Below are 20,043 nucleotides of genomic sequence, written 5' to 3'. Positions count from 1 at the left end.
AATCCCTAAATAAACTTAAAGGGTTCGATTTAAGTTTCATTGGAGTGATGATGTGTCAATTTTTAGTTTGGCCACATCATCTAATATACTAAAAATGATCACTCTAGACTTCAAGGATTAAAATAACTTATGGGTTAAACTTAATTTAGGGACTAAAAATGTATTTACATTATAAATCAACTACTACAAAAGGGTTAAAGATGCCCAAAGCTACAAGCCTACAACTGCTAAACTTAAATAAATCACTTTGACACTTGTTATCATGTGTAGCATACTAGCATACACAAAAATAAATTGTTTAAGATCATGTTGTAAGAAATTGAAAAACCATGGAAGAAGTTAAAACTTAACCATTATTATTAAAGATCCTAGAAGAGAAACCCCAAATTTTAGTAAGAGTTCTTCTAGTCTATAACCTATGTTTTTAAAGCCCTTTGATGGAAGAAAAACTTATTTAAAGAACTAAGCTAGAGACACTCTTTGTTTTTAACGTTAATCTCTATAAACTCCTTTCATTAAGAAGTTTATTATTAACAACAATTTTTAAGTAACTAGTTACCTTATACATATTTATAACTAGTCGTCAACCCGTGCAATACATTAGATGGTTAAAATGAATGAACTTTTTATAGGACAAAACACTTATATATATATATATATCCTTTTTTGAGAAATAACTATATTGTGTCATCTATATATATATATATATAAAACCGAAGCCTTTGCTGGCACTACAATTTTCCACATCAGCACAATATTTAAAAAAGCACAATATTTAAAAAATAATAAATAAATAAAAATTATAACTCCTCAAAACCCTAGCAACCTTACCCCTCTCTCAAGTTAAGAAATATAAAGCCACGGTTTCTGCAAACTCTCTCTTTCTCCAGACGTAGGAAGCCCTAAAGCATTCAAGATCTACAAAACCCTAGCAACCTTACCCCTCTCTCAAGTTAAGAAATATAAAGTCACGGTTTCTGTAAACTCTCTCTCTCTCCAGACGTAGGAAGCCCTAAAGCATTCAAGATCTACAACGCACGGTATAGATTTTAGCTTATAAAATTCAGCTTTTGTAAGGTTAGTTTTGTTTATATATTAATTAATACATAGTAGAATTAAATCAAAATTCTAACTGCGCTATCATAAAATATTATTATTAGTATGAATTTTATGGAGTTGCGGTGTTCAAGAATTAAACCAAAATTCTTTTAAATTATCTATAATATTTTGTCCTCTGAAAATTTTATCTCTTTGATTTTAATATATTGTGTTTCTTAAGCTATAGAGAGATTTTCTTTGGTTTCTGCAAACTCTCTCTCTCTCCAGATGTAGGAAGCCCTAAACGCACGGTATAGCATTCAAGATCTACAACTCACGGTATAGATTTTAGCTTATAAAGTTCAGCTTTTGTAAGGTTAGTTTGTTTATATATTTAGTCCTTACGTTTAGGTTTAGGTTTTAAGAGATTTATATATTACTACTATGTGGTTGAATTTCCCGTGACATCAGTTTTATGTTTTTAACCAAATACATCAAGAAAGCAAGAGAAGGCGCATAAATATTTAGTCCTTACGTTTAGGTTTAGGTTTAGGTTTTAAGAGATTTATATATTACTACTATGTGGCTGAATTTCCCATGACATCAGTTTTATGTTTTTTTTTTTTTTTTTTTTTTTTTTTTTTTTTTTTTTAATTTGTTTTATGTAAGATTAGTTTGTTTACATCAGTTCTTTATCTCAAAGATAAGGCTTTTATTTCTACCGCAATAACTATTTAGGTATGTATCCCTTGCAAGTACACATGAACTTAAATTGTCTTTTAATATATGCATGCTTTATTATTTTCTAATAGTTTTCCCGTGCATCGCACAGGTTAGCGACTAGTTTTTTATATGAAACAAATACATTTGTTTCTCCCATACTATTCATTTCCACAAAAAACAATTAATAGATATTCACAACATGAGGGAAGACATGACAACCTCTTAGACATCAAATTTCAAAATGAAATATACATGATCCACATTTACATATGCATATTTTCAGATATCAAGATACTTTGATGTCAAACATGAATAAAAATATTTCTTTTAGCATTTACTCTATCTGTAGTTTGCAAAGAAATCTCAACCATGTGCCACAATACATTAAAAAAACATTATTCATCATGTAAAACTTTAGTTATGTCCATATATTACCTTGAAGGGAAGCACATGATAGTTGCAAATTTAACTTCATAGGATCTATACATTACTAAATATTTTGCAATCTTAACTACAATCTATTTCAGTAGAAAATTGTCTAGAAATCAAACTAATTTAACCATTTTTTTTAGAGAGAGAGCACCTCTTAATTTATGAATTGAGAACAAAATAAATTTAAATTCTTGGTGAATCATATTGATCTTCAATCAATTAATCATAACTCAATTCATGATCAAATTTAACTATAAAAAAGGAGTTACCAACAGGAGAAAGATTAAAAAAAAATATATATATATATATATATATAATTCAAAAATTTTCACAAACTTCAATAACAAGTCTTACAAACCTCAAAGTTCATGAACATATTTTTACATAAAAAGAAAATCAAAAACTGCCCTTAAATTATGTAATCTCGTTTATCACAAACCAAAGCAATATACTTTCTCATTAAAAAGTCAATCTTCCATAAGAATGCATGAAAGAATTTCAAAAAACCATCCCAAAATAGCCAATTTGATTTAAGCCTTGAAAATAAAAATTCGGATAGCCACTTCGCATCTATCTATAATTTGTTTTTATATTTTCTTTTAATTTTATCTGTCAACCTTACCTAATTTTGTAACTTCAAACCTGAAATATGCAATTAAATATTTCCAAGTGAAGATCCTCATTGGAAAAATCTAATAGTTATAAATCAAAACTTACAATTCTTAAAAGTATGATGTCAAGAGACAAAAAAGCTTTGCATAAAGGTGTAATATATGCATCCAAACACTAATAGTCATTATCACATACCTATCACAAACTATTGTTACAGTCCAGCGTTTCTTTTCTATGAATTTGGTGAGATCATAGGAAAACAAACCAAATATCTCATACATATATATTCACTTTATAATCTAGCAAATAAATAAAAATTATATTAAAGATGAGAATTGGAGGAGAGGAAAAGCAACAACAAAACTAATTGTTGCAATTAAGATAATGCAAACTCAAGTGCAAATTTTTCACAAGTAATAATATCTCGATGAGTCCAAGGTCAATCCACTAGGAATGATTGACACTAATGTAAAAACCTCTATTATTAAGTAGCAAATAAAAACAGTTGTTTGATTGTTTTTCCATGCAAAGATGGAGCAAGATAATATTGAAACTATAATTGAAAATAACAAAATAAATCTAAGAGAAATTAATGGAGAGAAAACACTAAGGATTCAAGGATCCACCTAATATTTTATCACATGAACTTGGATTATTTTTAACTCAATTAGGGTAGAGAGCCAACTCGCCTAATCAGAAGATAAAAATAAAGTACTCAAGCAAGGTATAAAATAGATTGAATATGAGTGATTGAGCAAATCATTCAATTGGCATGGTACAAGGGAAATTAAACATTCAATATATTCTCAAACCATAATGAATCAAGGAGTTCAAGCATTCGATATAAATAAAAATCATATTAAATCTTAAAAACTTGTCAACATGCAATGGTTCGAAATAGTAAATCAACCACACAATTCATTCATCAATCTATATAAAGCATGTAGATAATCTCAAGAACACATGATGAAAATATTAGGTTTCACCTCTAACCCTAGCTAGAGATTTAGCCACACATAGTTATGCAAAAGAAGCCCGTAAAAACAATGCTAAATGTCTAAAAAAAAAATAAAACAAAAGATGAAAAACGTTCTAAAGTTTTTCCTCTACTATAATCTCCTACAAGAGAAAAATACACGTAATGAGTATATTTTTGAGAAATATTTCAAACTCACACATTTACATGTAATTAAACATGAAATTGATGTGATATTGCCTACCAAGACAAAGATAATAATGTAATTTTAAGCAATCAATACTAACCCCACCCCCCCCCCCTCTTTTATGTTAGGGTTTGTACCCTAAAATCCAATTTATTGGCATATTATAAATAATTAAATTGTTTAATTATATGAGACTATTTGTATATGAACTAATTGGACATTATCATAGTCCTTGAGATGCATTATATGTGATTTATGTAAATTAGTTATAGAAGATATAAATCACAAGTTCGTTTTAAACTCAAACTGGGCCTTTCATCTGTGAAGACTATAACAATTCAACAAAGATGGTTTGTCTTGATCAACGAAGTGGAGACTTCTAGTTGATGTGTTGATGTGTCTTAAGTATGTAAGACACATTGAACTGGACCGCTATAAGATTAGTTATTCAATTAACAATGGTCACTTGAATAATAAATCTCGCAACTTCTATTTTCATAGACTCTCAAACCTAAAAGGATTGTGAACCAGATCATGAAATGTAAGTTACTTTGACATATCAAGAGTGAGATCTAATTTAATAGTGAAAACCTCAGTATGTTGGGTAGTTGCCCGAAGTGTTGAAGGAACACATATTCTTAAGATGGAATCCATAATCTCTTTCCATAGAGACACGAAATATCTCATTGAGATAAATTTAATGGGAACTGGTTATTCAAGGTCGGCCACTTTAGTAAAGAGTTACTAAAGTTTATATTTAATGAAATTAAATTTCATAAATATGAATAACTAAAAGATTAAACCGGGGACTCAAGAAATAAAATAGTTGTTTATAAAATAATAGTTTATATATTATGACTTTTTTCACTATGGATATTTCATGGAGGGGTCAAATGAGATCATATTAAAGTCTTGTGATATAATTTATTAAGGCGAAAAGCACATTTTGGTCCCTACATTTTCGCACGATTCCTACTTTGGTCCCTGTGAGAGTGTCTTTTTCGGGATACTTAGGCCCAAGGATCCCGAGCCTGAGTGAAAAAGAAAAAGGGGATTTGGTGGACTGGGCCTTGACTCACCGCAGCTAAATGGCTGTTTAAGAATCAAGTGAATGCAGAGAATGTTCCTGGCAACATACAAAAAGATGACAAACAAGGATATCGAGGAGTGCCAGATTTAATAACGTGAGTTCAGAAAGAAAGAATAAGCAGGATTAGTAAGACAATAAAACGAAGTACTGTGGGGATCCTGGGAACAATATTTCATTAAAGCATTATCTGTTTGATTACAGCAAGCTTACTAGGACGTGATACAAGGTCCAATCAAGCTCAAAAATTGTAGCCTTGAATGGCTATTTCAGCCTTCAAAACTTGCAAAGTTTGATTCTTGTTGGATCTGAGTATGTGCCATAATTGCTTTTACAGGATATCGGGAAGCAGTGTTTGTTTTCCCTTAATATTTTCTTTCTGCCTAACTTTTCTGATAATTTTTCCTAGAGAATTTCGTCTTTCTACTGTGTTCCTTTCTTTTTTTCTCCTTGCCTTCTTCACAACCCATCCTCTCCTTTTATAGTGGAGTTTTCTGGGCGTCTTGGGGAACCGTTGGTTCCCCTGTTTTGATCTTTTGCAAACAGAGTATGTTCTGTCCTCATCATCTCGGTAAGTCCCCTTTTCCGTTTTCACTCATTCTTTCCTTCTCTTGGTTCTGATTCCTTCGAAAGCTTCTGGTTGGCCATCCTCTTTGGGGCGTGCTGAGGTATGCCCTTCTCGGCATCCTCACTCCTGGTGTCTTTTACTTTTCCGTTTCTTTCCTATTTGGGCGGAATCCTGTTCTGCTCTTTTGAAATCGCTTTTGTTAACATTCTTCTTCCTTGTTTTGGTTCCCCGACGCCTTTTCTGTCTGTGCCATGAAGGGTCGCTTGCGTCCTTTTGTTTTTTTCTTGTTTTTCTTTCTATCGATCTGTCCTGGTCTTCTTTTTTCTTCGCGCTTATTGATGGTGCCCGAGGATCCTCGCGTCTTGTACTTTGCTGTGACGTTCTCTCTTTTTCTTCTTTGGTTGCTTTTCCTTTTCTGGGCTTCGGGATCCTCAGGGCCTTTTGTATAATCCCTTTGGACTTGGTCTTTTTTCTTCTGGGCTTAACTCACTCGTTCTTGGGCTTAGCTTATTCTTTCTTGGGCTTATTTTACTGTGATTTTTTAGACCTCAACATTTAGCCCCCCAAGCTCGTGGGTTGCCTGAAGCCCACGCGTGAGTGATTTAGGTTTCCCTAGGTTTTTGTGGTATCCCCCTTTTTAACTTCTACTGGGTTCCCTTCCTATTTGCTTGGGATCCCGGCTCTTTTCTGCTGCTTCTAGTCACCTCCTTTTCGCGTGTTGTATTCCCTTATTCTTTCACAGCTTCCTCTTTATACGGGACGTGGCAGTTGGGTATTTGAGGTGAAACTCCTCTACCCACTTTCCTCGTTTCCCGTTATTTCTCATTAATAACTGCTGTAACTCCTACTTCAAATTAAATTCTTTGGCAACTGGCGCGTCTTTTTCATAAACTGTTTTCCCCAACTGCTATTTGCGCCTTTATTGTAGCCGTTTCATCTTATCACTTTGCTTCTCTGGGTTATTTCGCTCTCTGTGTTTCTCTTTCTTTTTCTCTTCTTCTCTGTTACTCTGGTCTTCCTTTTTCGCACCCTCAATCTTTTTCCTTCTCACAGTGTGTGTGTTTCCATGGCTTCTTCTTCTTCTCGAAAAAGGAGAGAGTGTACTCCCAGTCCTTCTGAGGGTGAAGGTTCCTCTGGTTCTGCTCCGAGCGATTCTCGTAAGGTTGTTGAGCGTCCAGCCTTCCCTCTACGGGATCCTTGGTATTCTTCCAGTTTATTTTTTCCTCATATTTCTCATGGTGAGGCTCCTCCATCCCCTCACGTTTGGCTATTTTCTGGCCAAGCGGGTTTCGCCGGTTCCGCCCAGGTTCCTGACCCTAGAGAGATTTTTGATCTCCAGATCAGACAAGGAATCCGAGAGGCGGTTCCTATTTTCTTCGATTTCGTGGCGGGGAAGATTCAGGGTTGGCCCATATGGGTAGACAAGGAACTGTCCGATGCTGAGTTTGTGGGTCGTTTGGAGCGCGCCGGCATCCTAAAGTCAGTGGCTATTTCCAGAAACCTTGAGGGTTTCAGAGACGCCAAAGGGCTCAGGCATCTGGTACGTCGTTGGTGTCCTTCCCTTCATACTTTTTTCTTTTCTACTGGTGAATTGACGATCACCTTGGAGGATGTGGTTAATAACTTCCTCCTTCCGGTGTTTGGTGAAGAGAATCCTTTTGATATTGATCTTTCTGGTGAGGATCTCGTGGTAGAAGAGAAATTATTTGGTCATTTTGGTGGTCGCTCCGCCTCTCCTGGTGGTAAGCCGGCTAGGATGGGGAGATGGGTGATGACCCTCTCTCCTGAAAAGGATAAAGAAGTGAGGTGGGCCGGTTTCCTGGCCTTCTGGCTTAGTAAATTTTTGTTTAGTGAGTTCCCTGGGTACGGAGTCAAGTCTTCACTTTTTCCGTTGGCAATTAAATTGGCTCGAGGTACTCAATATCCTTTGGCCCCTCTGTTTTTGGGTCACGTTTATTCTCAACTGGACCAGCTTCATGGAGATGAGACTGAGGGTGACTCTTGCTATGTGATTACTTCATCCCTTCACTGTGCCATTCTTCAGATTTTCATGTGGGATCGTTCTGCAGCTACCTTGGCTAAGTGTAGAAATTTGAAGTTTGTGAAGGACAAGTTCCAAGGATCCCCCGACATAGTGAAGGGTCTTTGTGGCAATTCTACTGATGCCTTTCCCATTATTTTCCGTTGGATTAGCTTAAAAGGTGGTGGCCTCAACCTTGTGGAGTTGTTTGACCAAGCAGGGAGCTTATGTTGGAGATCCCCTCGTGAGTTTGGTCCTGGCTTTGCGTGTGATTCTGTGTTGTCCTCTTTTTTATCTTCAACAGGTAATACCTTCGACTTGCGCCGTGGTGATGAGGGCAGTCTGGCTTATCTTGCCTGCATTAGCCCCTCCTGGCTTCCCGTGCCTTCTTCGAGTGGCCCAAAGTACACTCATTATTCAGCACACCGGGTGCTTCGACAGTTTGGTTTTGATCAAGATATCCCGCCAGTTTTCAAGGATGTGGTGCCATCCCTTCCTTCCTTGGATCCTTTCTTGAGGCTGCAGGCCTTTTCTTATTGGTCTCGGAGGAGCCCCCAGTTCGTAGTGCCTAACTCCCAGAGAGGAGTCTTTGCTTCTAGTGGCTACACCGGTTATTGGAGAAGAGTACAAAAATCTTTTGTTGACTATGTTGGTACTGGTACAATTCGGGAAGTCCCAAACTCTAGCATTGTTTCTGCTCCGACAGCTAATAGACGTCTATCCCTTCCTACTGCTGGGATTGTTTCTGCTGCTGCAAGCAGCAAGACTGGGTTTGCAGAGTGGCATTCCTCCAGGGGAGGTTGGGTGACTTATGGACAGGATCTTCCTGAGGCCTGGCTGGGTGATAGTCTTATCATTGGTACCTCCTCTGGGGTGCCCATCAAAAAAGGTGCAACAGAGACAATTAGTGCTGCTACTGCTAAAGGTAAGGATGTTAAGTTGAAGAAAATGAAAGCCGCTGATGTTGGCGAAAGTGCAGGGGGTGTGGAGATAGGCTCTGAAGCAAAAAGAAGGAAAACGGGGAAATCCCAAGCACACTTGGCATCTCACGAAGGCAAGGATGTCAAGGAACCTTTAGTTTCAAGGACCCGGAAGAAGACCAAGGTAGAGTCTTCTTTTCCCCAGGTTCCTATGACTGCTTCAGTCCATGGTTCTTTAGGATCCTCTGGTTTGGTATCCCAGCCTCCTTTAGGACCCTCTGGGCGTACTCGTAGTAAGCAAAAGACTTCCAGAGAATCTATAGAGAGAGAGAGAAGGGCAAGACTTCTTTCCTTCTTCTCTTTTTTTTTTTTTTTTGTTGCATTCATTTTCTATCTTTGCTGACGAGTGGTGATTTTCTTTGCAGTCCAAGCGCAAGTCTGATTATAAGAAGGGTAAGAGTCAATCTTCTGGAGACGACGTGGTACGTGTGTTCCCCCTTCTTCTGTTCTTTCTGTGTTGCTAGCATTCCTGCTATTTTTTTTTTTTTTTTTCACTTAGTATTGCCTTCTCTGCTTCTCCTTTCTTTAGGTGGAGGTATCCCCTCCTGTGACTGGCAAAGCTCTGGGGGAGGAAACTATCACAGCTCTTTCCGTCATTTTTCCTGTTATGGGGGAGGAGCCCCCTACTGATGACCCCGCTGAGGAAACTGGGCAGCCGATGCAAGGTTCCCAGGATTCTCAGGATCCCAAAGCTTCTAGGATCCCATCATCTCAAAGTCCCCATCTCGAACGCACTCCCAGTCCTATCAAGACTGTGTTTCCTCAGTCCTTGTCAGATAAAGGTGCTTTGGGAAACACTCCTTTATCCAAACAAACAGGTAAACCTTGTTTCTTTTAAAATAACGTTATGTCTCACTCTTCTTTCTCAGTTTCTCTTGAGTTCCTTCTTTTCCTTTTAGGTCAAACCAGTGAGAAACCCGCTCCCAGTGTTGCCTCTTCTTTAGAATCAGAGAGCTCAGAAGGTGAGTGCAAGCCGTTCCATCGTGTTTTCCTTTTTCTTTTCCCCCTCCTTCTTCTTTTTTTTTTTTTTATATATATACATGGCGAAGCCCCCTGCATCTGTCCCTTCCTTTAGCCAATTTGCCATTGGTCCTTCACCTTTTCTTCAACTTGCCTTATGTTCCTTCCCAGAATCTTCGGGGAAGTCAGGAGATCAGGAAGAAGAGGTTCTGCCTCAAGAAACTGGAACCGGTTTGTTCTTCTAAATCTGTTCTTCTTTTTCTTTTTTCTTCTTTCTTTTTTTTTTTGAATACTGATACAGGCTTTGCAGGTTCTGAGCCTGTTATCCCTGAAGGAATTGTGAGACCTGTTGGAGTTGCTGACCTTCATCCAGAGCAAAAGGCTGCAAGTCCTCAGGTTTCTGCAAGTGGTGACACGGTGATGGGGGATGCCTCGAAGGTGGCTGCCTCAGATCTTGATTCAAAGCTTTCCTCTTTCCTGGCTCGCTTCGATCTTTTGGAATTCAACAGTCTTCCTGCCAGCCACTTTCATGTTTTTGGGTCTTCTTACGGCAGCTTCCTGCGCTTCTCTGTTCCTGTGGAGGGCTTGCCGCTGCTAGAGAGCCTGCTCAAGAGTCACGGGGATTTTACTAGTGGCTTCAGGGGAGGCATTTTTCTAGGCAATATTTTGATGGAGTTGCTGTGTGCTGTGTTGATTTCTCTAAGGAATTCCTCTGTTGATTCGTTGTCTGAAGAAAAGCTTCTGGAATGGAGAGGGGTGGTGCAGGACCTTCTAGAAGCCAAGTTTAATTTATCTTTCCTGCTGGATCACTTGCGTCTGCTGGCTCATATGCTGTTTCAAAGGCAATCGTTCAAGAGCATAGACACTGAGATAGCTGTTGCTGAGGAAGCTCTGGCTCATGCTCACAAAGTTTTACAAGATTTGAAAGTCAAGCGGCAGAGGATCCTTTCTTCTTTGGCTGTTCCTGCTATTTCTCCAGATGCTTCTCTGTTGGCCGGCCTCATTCCTTAGCCTTTTTTTTTCATTTACATAAACAATTTGGGGTTGTATAAGTTTTTTTTTCGAACATTGCTCTGCTCTTTGCTTTCTCTTTTGTGCTTCAAAACTGCTACTTATTTCTTGGTATGTGAATCTGCTTTTTTTCTTGGATATATATATTGTTTTTGCTTTCTTGTGACTCTTTTCTTTCCTGAGTCCTGGACCATGGTTTCCACAGGCTTCACTGTAAGTTCTGGTCCAGGTACTTGGTGACTTATTGTGCGAGTACTGAACTGGGTACACTAGTATCCTTCTATGTATTATTTTTTTTTGAGATACGGTCCCAATCCATGAGCTTTTGACAGGTTCCCCTTTTGCCAAGTGCTAGGCTAGGTATCCTAGATATTTTTCTTTTATTCTGTGATCCTAGACCTATGCACTTGGAACTGTTTGCGGGATATCTGAAATTATTGGTGAGGTGGATCCTGGGCCATATGTAAAAGGGGTATTACATATTCTCCCTTTTTTTTTTTGACTTAGGTATCCTTCCTTAAATTTATCCACATTTGGTCTTTGCAATAAAAAAAAAAATTAAACTTTGAAGAAACAGGAACTTCGTTAAAACATAATCATTTTTTTTTTGGAACAAAGCAAAAGTCTTTTGGTGCAGCATTGACCACAAAGTGTCAATCTATCACATGTTCCTGAACAAAATTATCCTAGGCCAGAATTCTTGATAAAAGCTGAAAAATAAAAAGGCAAAATAAAAAAGGAACTTAGCAGATAGTGAAGTTGGTGAAAGGACCCCGAGGTACTGGGGATCCCCTTGTCCTCATGCATAATATTGCTTCAGCCATTTCCCGTTTATGGGTTCTGTCAGGACTGTCCCATCTTCTTTGGCAAGGTAATAATATCCACTTTCATGAGCTGTATTGATGATGTAGGGTCCTTTCCATTTTGGGGTGAACTTGGAAGGCCCTGGCAGGTTCCTCCTCACGTGCTCCGCCATCCTTAGCACTAGTTGCCCTTTGGTGAACACTCTTGGGCGTACTGCTTGTGCATATGCTCTGGTCATTCTTTGCTGGTATCTTTGACTCCTTTTCCTGGCCAGTTCTCTTTCTTCTTCTACTCCTTCCAGATCTACTGATCTCTTTTCAGTGCTTGCGTCTTCACTTTCTCCCTGACTTTCCTCGAGAACCACCCTTGGTGTAGGAATGATTAACTCCACAGGACTGATGGCCTCTGTTCCATAAACCAGGGAGAACGGGGAGAATCCTGTGGCTGTCTTTACAGAGCTCCTACATGCCCAAAGCACGTCTGCCAGATGGTCACTCCATTTTCCTCCATACTCATACTTCATTTTCTTGAGGATTTTTAACATTACCCTATTAGTAGCTTCAGCTTGGCCGTTTCCTTGTGGGTAGTATGGGGTAGATCTTCTATGCTTGATGTGGTATGCTTCAGCTAATCCCTTCACATCTTTGTTTATGAATGGGGTTCCATTGTCGCTGATAAGTCTTCTGGGGATCCCGAACCTTGTAATGATGTGGTCTCGAATGAAATTTGCTACAGTTGCTCCAGTAGCTTTTTTCAAAGGGATGGCCTCTACCCATTTTGTAAAGTACTCCGTGGCTGCCAGGATCCATATATAACCATTGGATGGAGGGTTTATGGGCCCTATGAGATCGAGCCCCCAAGTATGAAAAGGCCATGGTGTCGTCATATCCTGTAGGACATTTGGGTGAGTGTGAATCGCATCTCCTAGGACTTGGCAAGCATGACATGTTCTGACCAGCTCCTCAGAGTCTCTTTTCATCGTTGGCCAGTAATACCCTAACAACAGTAACTGCTTGTGCAGCCTTCTCTTTCCTGGGTGACTTCCACAATCTCCAGAGTGTACTTCTCTGACCACTTCTCTGGCTTCCTTTGGTCCCAGGCACCTGAGGGGATCCCCGTGGTATCCTTTTTTGAACAAAACATCATTCTGCAAGAAATACCTGCACGCTAGTTTCTTGAGCTTATGGGCCAGCTCCTTGTCGGTTGGCAGGATACCCTGAGCCAGGTATCCTATGAAAGGAACCCGCCAATCTTCTGTAACAAACACAGCGTAGCTTTCTTCTTTATCGATTGCCAAACGACATTCTTTACATTTCCCCTGTATGATTGCTGCTTCCTTGTCCATGTCTGGCCAGTAATACCCCATGCGTTGCATCCTCCTGTATAGGCTGACTTTTTCTGCAACTCCATATGTTTGGGCGTGTAATTCTTCTAATTTTAACTTTCCTTCCTTCTCGGTGATACATCTGGACAGTATTCCTCCTGGTAGTCTTCTGTACAATTCTCCTTCTATCTGAGTGTAATCCATTAGCTCTTTGATGTTCCCTCTAGGATTTACTTCTTTCATCCTTTCTTTGACTTCGTCCCTCTAGTCCCACTGTTTGGATTCCCCTGGGTACATTCCTTGGAGGATCCTTACAATAGAATGTTCCTGCCTTCCTATTTTTATCAGTGTATCTCTCCCATCAAATGGTATTTGGGATCCCAGGGTGGCGAGAGCATCTGCGAACCTGTTTTCGCTTCTTTGAGCGTATTCTATGCTGAAGGTTTGAAACTCCACTTCCAGTCTTTGTGCCCAAGTCCTGTAGGCTGCTAAGCTTTGTTCCCGTAATGCAAAGTCACCTTTCACTTGGGAGACTACAAGATTAGAATCTCCCAACACTCTCATGTGTTTCACTCCTATGCTGAGTGCTATAGCCAACCCAGTCAAGTATGCCTCATACTCAGCTGCATTATTAGAACACGAGAAACCAAGCTTAAAAGACAGGGGCATGACATCCCCATTTTCACAGCTTAGCACAATTCCTACCCCATTTGAAGTTGCTGTAGCTGACCCGTCGAACCTCATGGTCCATTTCTTTCCTAGGATCTCCATCACTGCTACCTCACCAGGGATTTCTTCGCTCAGCGGGCCTTCTTCCTTCCCTGGGAATTGGGCTAGCAAATCTGCTATGGCCTGGCTTTTTACAGCCTTGGGAGTTCTCGTGCCTATATCATATTGTGAGAGCAATACTAGCCATTGTGCCATCCTTCCCGTGAGAAGGGGCTGGTGCAGTAGTGCTTTTATGGGGTGTGACTTGGTTACCAAGAGGATTTGGTGAGCTGAGAAGTACCTCTTCAATCTTTGGGATGCATAAACGATCACTAGGCAGGCTTTCTCTATTCTGGGGTACCTGGTTTCGGTATCCTTGAGTGTTCTGCTTACATAGTATATGGGCTGCTCATTTCCTTGGTCATCTTCTTGTGCCAGCAAGGCTCCTATTGCCTGAGAGTTTGATGCTAAGTATAGCAATAGAGGTCGCCCACGTACTGGTGCCTGGAGGGTGGGCAAATGGTTCATAATGCCCTGAATTCTTTGAAAAGCTTCCTGTTGCTCTGTTCCCCAGGTGAATTCATTTCCCTTTTTCAGTAATTTTGATAAGCCTGCCGTAGCTGAGGCTAAACCAGGTACAAACCTCCTGATATAGGAGACCCTTTCCAGGAAGCTTTTAAGTTCTCTAACAGTAGTTGGTCTTCTCATCGTGGCAATAGCTGTGGCCTTGGCTGGATCCACGCTTATGCCTTTGTGATGTACCAGGAACCCAAGGAACTTTCCAGCAGACACTCCAAAGGCGCACTTCATGGGGTTCATACGTAACTTGTATTTCCTGCATCTTTCAAAGACTTGCTCAAGTACTTGGAAATGTCCTGTTCTGGTTTTTGACTTGACCACAATATCGTCTACATAATCCTCCATCTCCTCATGCATCATGTCATGGAAAATGGCTGTCATGGTCCGCTGATACGTAGCCCCCGCATTTTTGAGGCCGAAGGGCATTATAGTGTAGTAAAAGTTTCCAATCGGAGTTCTGAATGCCGTCTTCTCTGCATCTTTGGCTGTCATGCGGATTTGGTTGTATCCGCTGTACCCATCCATAAACGAGAACATTGAGTTTCCTGCAGCTGAATCTACAAGGAGGTCGATATTGGGCAAGGGGAACTCATCTTTGGGACATGCCTTGTTCAGGTTGCGAAAGTCTACACAGCAGCGGATTTGACCATTTTTCTTCTTCACAGGTACAATGTTGGAAAGCCATTTTGGGTGTTGGATGGGTTTGATAAAACCAGCTGTTAGTAATTTCTTGACTTCTTGGACTATTTGAGCTTCTACCTCAGTGTGGAAGACCCTGGCTGGTTGGACTACTGGCCTCACCCCTGGTTCCACATTAAGAGAATGGACTACCAACTCCGGGTCTAGACCAGGCATCTCATCATAAGTCCATGCAAACACATCCCTGTATTTTTGAAGCAAGGTTACCAGTTGTTCTTTTTCTTGAGCCACCAATTGACTGCTAATGAAAACAGGTTTCCGGGATCCCGATTCTGTTCCCAGGTCTACTTCCTTCAGTTCTTCCTCGGGCTGAATCTGGGCCTCCTTAACTGGTTCTTCTGGGATTTCTTCTTGGGCCATCATGCAGCTTGGTGGTCCGGGACCTTCCTGCACAATGCATTCGGGTCCCGCGCACCTTCACAAACGATAAATTAACCTTCCCCCAGGTTCCCGTACCACCACACATTCTCGAGATCCTGAAGAGCTGGGCTCCCTCTTTTGTCTTTTTCTTTCTAAAAGGTTTCTCAGGTCACGGGTGCCCCTTCCTCCTTCTTCTTCTTCTAGGATAGGTGCCCCCAGGGTCCCCGGGGTGGGGTTCTCATCATCTGGCTCCAACTCATCATAAAACATTGTTTCTGCAAAGTTCACCTCTCCCTGGCTGAAAGGATTATGATTGGCAGGGATCCTTATGGGCCTCCCATTCAGTCTCCCTTTAATGCATTGATGGAATGTGGATGGAATAAGGCGATGTTTGTGAAGCCACGGGCGTCCCAGCAGCACGTGATAAGAAACTTCTGCATTAATCACATGAAACCTTGTCAAAGCTACTATTGGCCCTACCCTTAAGGCTAGCTGCACGTATCCTTCTGTTGCTTCCACCGATCCTCCAAATCCTGTTATCTCCATGGGGGTCCCTAGGATCCTTCTGTCAGCTAAGCCAACAGCTTCCAAGGTACTCAAGGCTATGAGGTTGAGTGATGCCCCTGTATCCACCAATGCCCTTCTGACTTGAACGCCGTTTATGGTGGCCATTAGATAAAGGGGTCTGCGGTGGTCTGGGTGCTCAATCTCCATGTCCTCATCAGTGAAAGTTATTGCATTGGTTGTCTCCAAGAAAGCTCGACTAGCATGTGACTCAGCTGTAAAACATTCCATCCCTGAATCTGCTGCTATACTCATGAGAGACTCTGTGGCCACTCTTCTTGCTTCTGGTCCGAATCCTAATTGATTGAATAGTGACCTGAACTTAGGATTCTTTTGGAGGGTCTTGACTGTACTCGGGTGGAAGGATCCTTCAGATTCTCCTGCCTCTGCTGGGTTCCCATGTATTACTACTGCTACCACCCCTTTTCCTTTGTGGTTAGGTAAGGGGTTCCTCTGTACTTCCGGTTCCTTCTGGGTGAGCTCCAGGGTTCCTTCTCTCAACTTTTTGTGGAATAGTCTGCGAAGGGTCCAGCAGTCCTTAGTGGAGTGCTTCACATAGTTATGGATTCTGCAAAATAAAGGATTCTTCCTTTCTTCTTCGGTTGGTGGCCTGGACACAGTGAATGGCCTAACAACCCCATCTCCAATCCATTTGTCTAGGACATGGCTTAACTCCTCAGCTGTGCATGGGATCACTGGTGGTTCTTCAAACACCTTCCCATCTGGTCTTTTCCTTTTTTCTCCTGTTGATGCTGTCATAGCTTGGGATGCGGGCAGCCTTTTGGTTCTCATGGTTTGCACCGTCCTTCTGGTTCTTTGCAGCAGATCAGCAAACTGAGTGATACATAAATTTTCAAGGTTGAGCCTGTAGTCAAAAAGCATGTTGGCTATGCAGGTTTCCACGAGCTCCTTTTCTTCGTGGTCTCCATAGCAGTCTAGGGACACATCTTCGAATCTTTTAATGAATTGAACAGGATCTTCTCCAGGTCTCTGCCTCACCATTTGCAGATTCTGGAAAGTGATTTTGTCTTCACCAGGGTAATATTTGGCGCAGAATTTTTCCATCATTTCATCCAAGGTCTTGATGGACCCGGGTCTCAGCGTAGTGTACCAAGTGTATGCCCTATCCACTAAGGATTTGGCAAATTCCCTCAGACATAATTCTTTGTCTCCTGCATAGGGGCCCATAGTGTGGACAAACCTGCTCACATGTTCCACGGCACTTCCATTCCTCCCATCGAAAGGATGGAACTTTGGGGGTTCATATCCCTTAGGATATGGTTTGCCAAGAAGTTCTGGAGGGAACGGGGGATCCCGAGAGAATTGCTTAGGGACCCCTGAAAGTTTTTCCCTTTCATTGCTCCAGGAGGGCATTGACGTCTGCCAGTGTTAAGTACTGAGGATTGGCTCTTCCTCCCACTGCTGACCCTCCTTCTGGTTGTGTCCCCTCTTGGTGGCCAGTAGGGGGAATGTTGTCTCTGACTTCCTGTGTCCTGCCTTCTTTGAGGAGGCGAACTTCTTGTTCCAAATCCTTTAACATTGTTGTCATTCTGGCCATCAGGTCTGGTTCTTGTCTTGCGTGTCTTTGTTCTGACACAACCTCCTGTTCTACCAAGGGTATCCCACCTCCTTGTCTGGAGACTTCCTCGTTTTCTCCTACAGGCTCGGAAGCCGTAGGTGGCACGTTAGTTCCTTTGCTGTTTCTTTGTCTTGGAGGCATTCTCTGCGAAGGGGTTGTCTCTTCCTTCTTCTTTGCCCAGTCCCCAGTGGAGTCGCCAAAAATGTGAGAGTGTCTTTTTCGGGATACTTAGGCCCAAGGATCCCGAGCCTGAGTGAAAAAGAAAAAGGGGATTTGGTGGACTGGGCCTTGACTCACCGCAGCTAAATGGCTGTTTAAGAATCAAGTGAATGCAGAGAATGTTCCTGGCAACATACAAAAAGATGACAAACAAGGATATCGAGGAGTGCCAGATTTAATAACGTGAGTTCAGAAAGAAAGAATAAGCAGGATTAGTAAGACAATAAAACGAAGTACTGTGGGGATCCTGGGAACAATATTTCATTAAAGCATTATCTGTTTGATTACAGCAAGCTTACTAGGACGTGATACAAGGTCCAATCAAGCTCAAAAATTGCAGCCTTGAATGGCTATTTCAGCCGTCAAAACTTGCAAAGTTTGATTCTTGTTGGATCCGAGTATGTGCCATAGTTGCTTTTACAGGATATCGGGAAGCAGTGTTTGTTTTCCCTTAATATTTTCTTTCTGCCTAACTTTTCTGATAATTTTTCCTAGAGAATTTCTTCTTTCTACTGTGTTCCTTTCTTTTTTTCTCCTTGCCTTCTTCACAACCCATCCTCTCCTTTTATAGTGGAGTTTTCTGGGCGTCTTGGGGAACCGTTGGTTCCCCTGTTTTGATCTTTTGCAAACAGAGTATGTTCTGTCCTCATCATCTCGGTAAGTCCCCTTTTCCGTTTTCACTCATTCTTTCCTTCTCTTGGTTCTGATTCCTTCGAAAGCTTCTGGTTGGCCATCCTCTTTGGGGCGTGCTGAGGTATGCCCTTCTCGGCATCCTCACTCCTGGTGTCTTTTACTTTTCCGTTTCTTTCCTATTTGGGCGGAATCCTGTTCTGCTCTTTTGAAATCGCTTTTGTTAACATTCTTCTTCCTTGTTTTGGTTCCCCGACGCCTTTTCTGTCTGTGCCATGAAGGGTCGCTTGCGTCCTTTTGTTTTTTTCTTGTTTTTCTTTCTATCGATCTGTCCTGGTCTTCTTTTTTCTTCGCGCTTATTGATGGTGCCCGAGGATCCTCGCGTCTTGTACTTTGCTGTGACGTTCTCTCTTTTTCTTCTTTGGTTGCTTTTCCTTTTCTGGGCTTCGGGATCCCCAGGGCCTTTTGTATAATCCCTTTGGACTTGGTCTTTTTTCTTCTGGGCTTAACTCACTCGTTCTTGGGCTTAGCTTATTCTTTCTTGGGCTTATTTTACTGTGATTTTTTAGACCTCAACAGTCCCTAAATTTTATTTTTACCGCTTTTAGTCCCTGTTTAAAAAAACGTCTTCTGTTTTAGTCCTTTCTGTCAGTGCCGTTAGGGCACTGACCTACGTGGCAAATGGAATTATTAAAACAATAATAATAAATTTTATTTTGTCATTAAAAAATGCCAAGTCAGCATTTAAATTTTAAAAAATAATTTATTAAATTTAACTAAATAAAAAAAAAGAAACAGAAATAAAAATAAAAAATCACATTAATTAAGATTGAAGTGTGTCTTGAGCAAGAACAACACACATACACAAACCCAGAAATTAAAATTCAAAAATTAAAATTTTCAAAATCATCATTTTCTCAACCCTGCAGATAACCCAATAAAACTATTTTCTAATCTGTGTGAAGAGCTAGGTAGGTTTTCCAGTTCCTCCTGTGCATCCACTAAAAGCAGAAAAACCACTTCCTTGTTGGCTGTTGAAAGCCCCAAATCCACCACTAGCTGAGGGAGCACCGACAAATCCACCACCAGCTGCGGGAGCATTGGAAAATCCACCACCAGCTTCGGGAGCACCGGCAAATCCACCACCAGAAAATCCCCCAGACCCACTAGCTGAAGCTACACTTGCAAATCCAGCAACCCCTAAAGCCACACCGGCAAACCCACCACCGGTAGATGATATACCAGCAAAGCCACAACCAGTTTCAGCACTTGAAAACCCACCAGGGGAACTAGTGCTAGTGAAGCCACCACCACCAAAACCACTGGGAGATCCAAAACCTGTACCTGATAGACCGATATCAATCTGTCTTGATTGTCCAAAAGACCCAAGAACGAATCCCAGTGCTTGCTGTCCTGATCCAATCTGTGCTGGATGGCCAAACCCAGTTTGAGTTGGAGCTTGAGCTGTTGTTCCAGTACTGAAACCACCAGAGAATGCACTCGAATTTGTTGGTTGAGATGGTTGTGAAGACTAGGGAGGAGACTGGAAGCTAAAAGATACAGGATGAAACAGCTGTCCACTAGGAACCATCATGTCAAATGATGATTTTGAAAATTTTAATTTTTGAATTTTAATTTTTGGGTTTGTGTATGTATTCTTGTTGTTCTTGCTCAAGACACACTTCAATCTTAATTAATGTGATTTTTTATTTTTATTTCTGTTTTTTATTTTTTTATTTAGTTAAATTTAATAAATTATTTTTTAAAATTTAAATGCTGACTTGGCATTTTTTAATGACAAAATAAAATTTTTTATTATTATTTTAATAATTCCATTTGCCACGTAGTTCAGTACCCTAACGACACTGACGGAAAGGACTAAAAGAGAAGGCATTTTTCTAAATAGGGATTAAAAGCAGTAAAAATAAAATTTAGGGACCAAAGTAGGAATCGTGCGAAAATGTAGGGACCAAAATGTGCTTT

General features: G+C 40.7%; 1 protein-coding gene across 1 annotated transcript in view; it reads right to left on the bottom strand.

The window, feature by feature from the left end:
• The window catches only part of LOC126720293 (rust resistance kinase Lr10-like), a 139,491-nt gene that overhangs the window by 54,662 nt on the left and 64,786 nt on the right, over positions 1-20,043 (bottom strand). The gene's annotated exons all lie outside the window — the stretch shown is intronic.

This window comes from Quercus robur, chromosome 4 (genome assembly GCF_932294415.1).
Source record: "Quercus robur chromosome 4, dhQueRobu3.1, whole genome shotgun sequence".
NCBI lineage: Eukaryota > Viridiplantae > Streptophyta > Magnoliopsida > Fagales > Fagaceae > Quercus > Quercus robur.
This window is presented reverse-complemented; position numbering and strand designations above follow the sequence as displayed.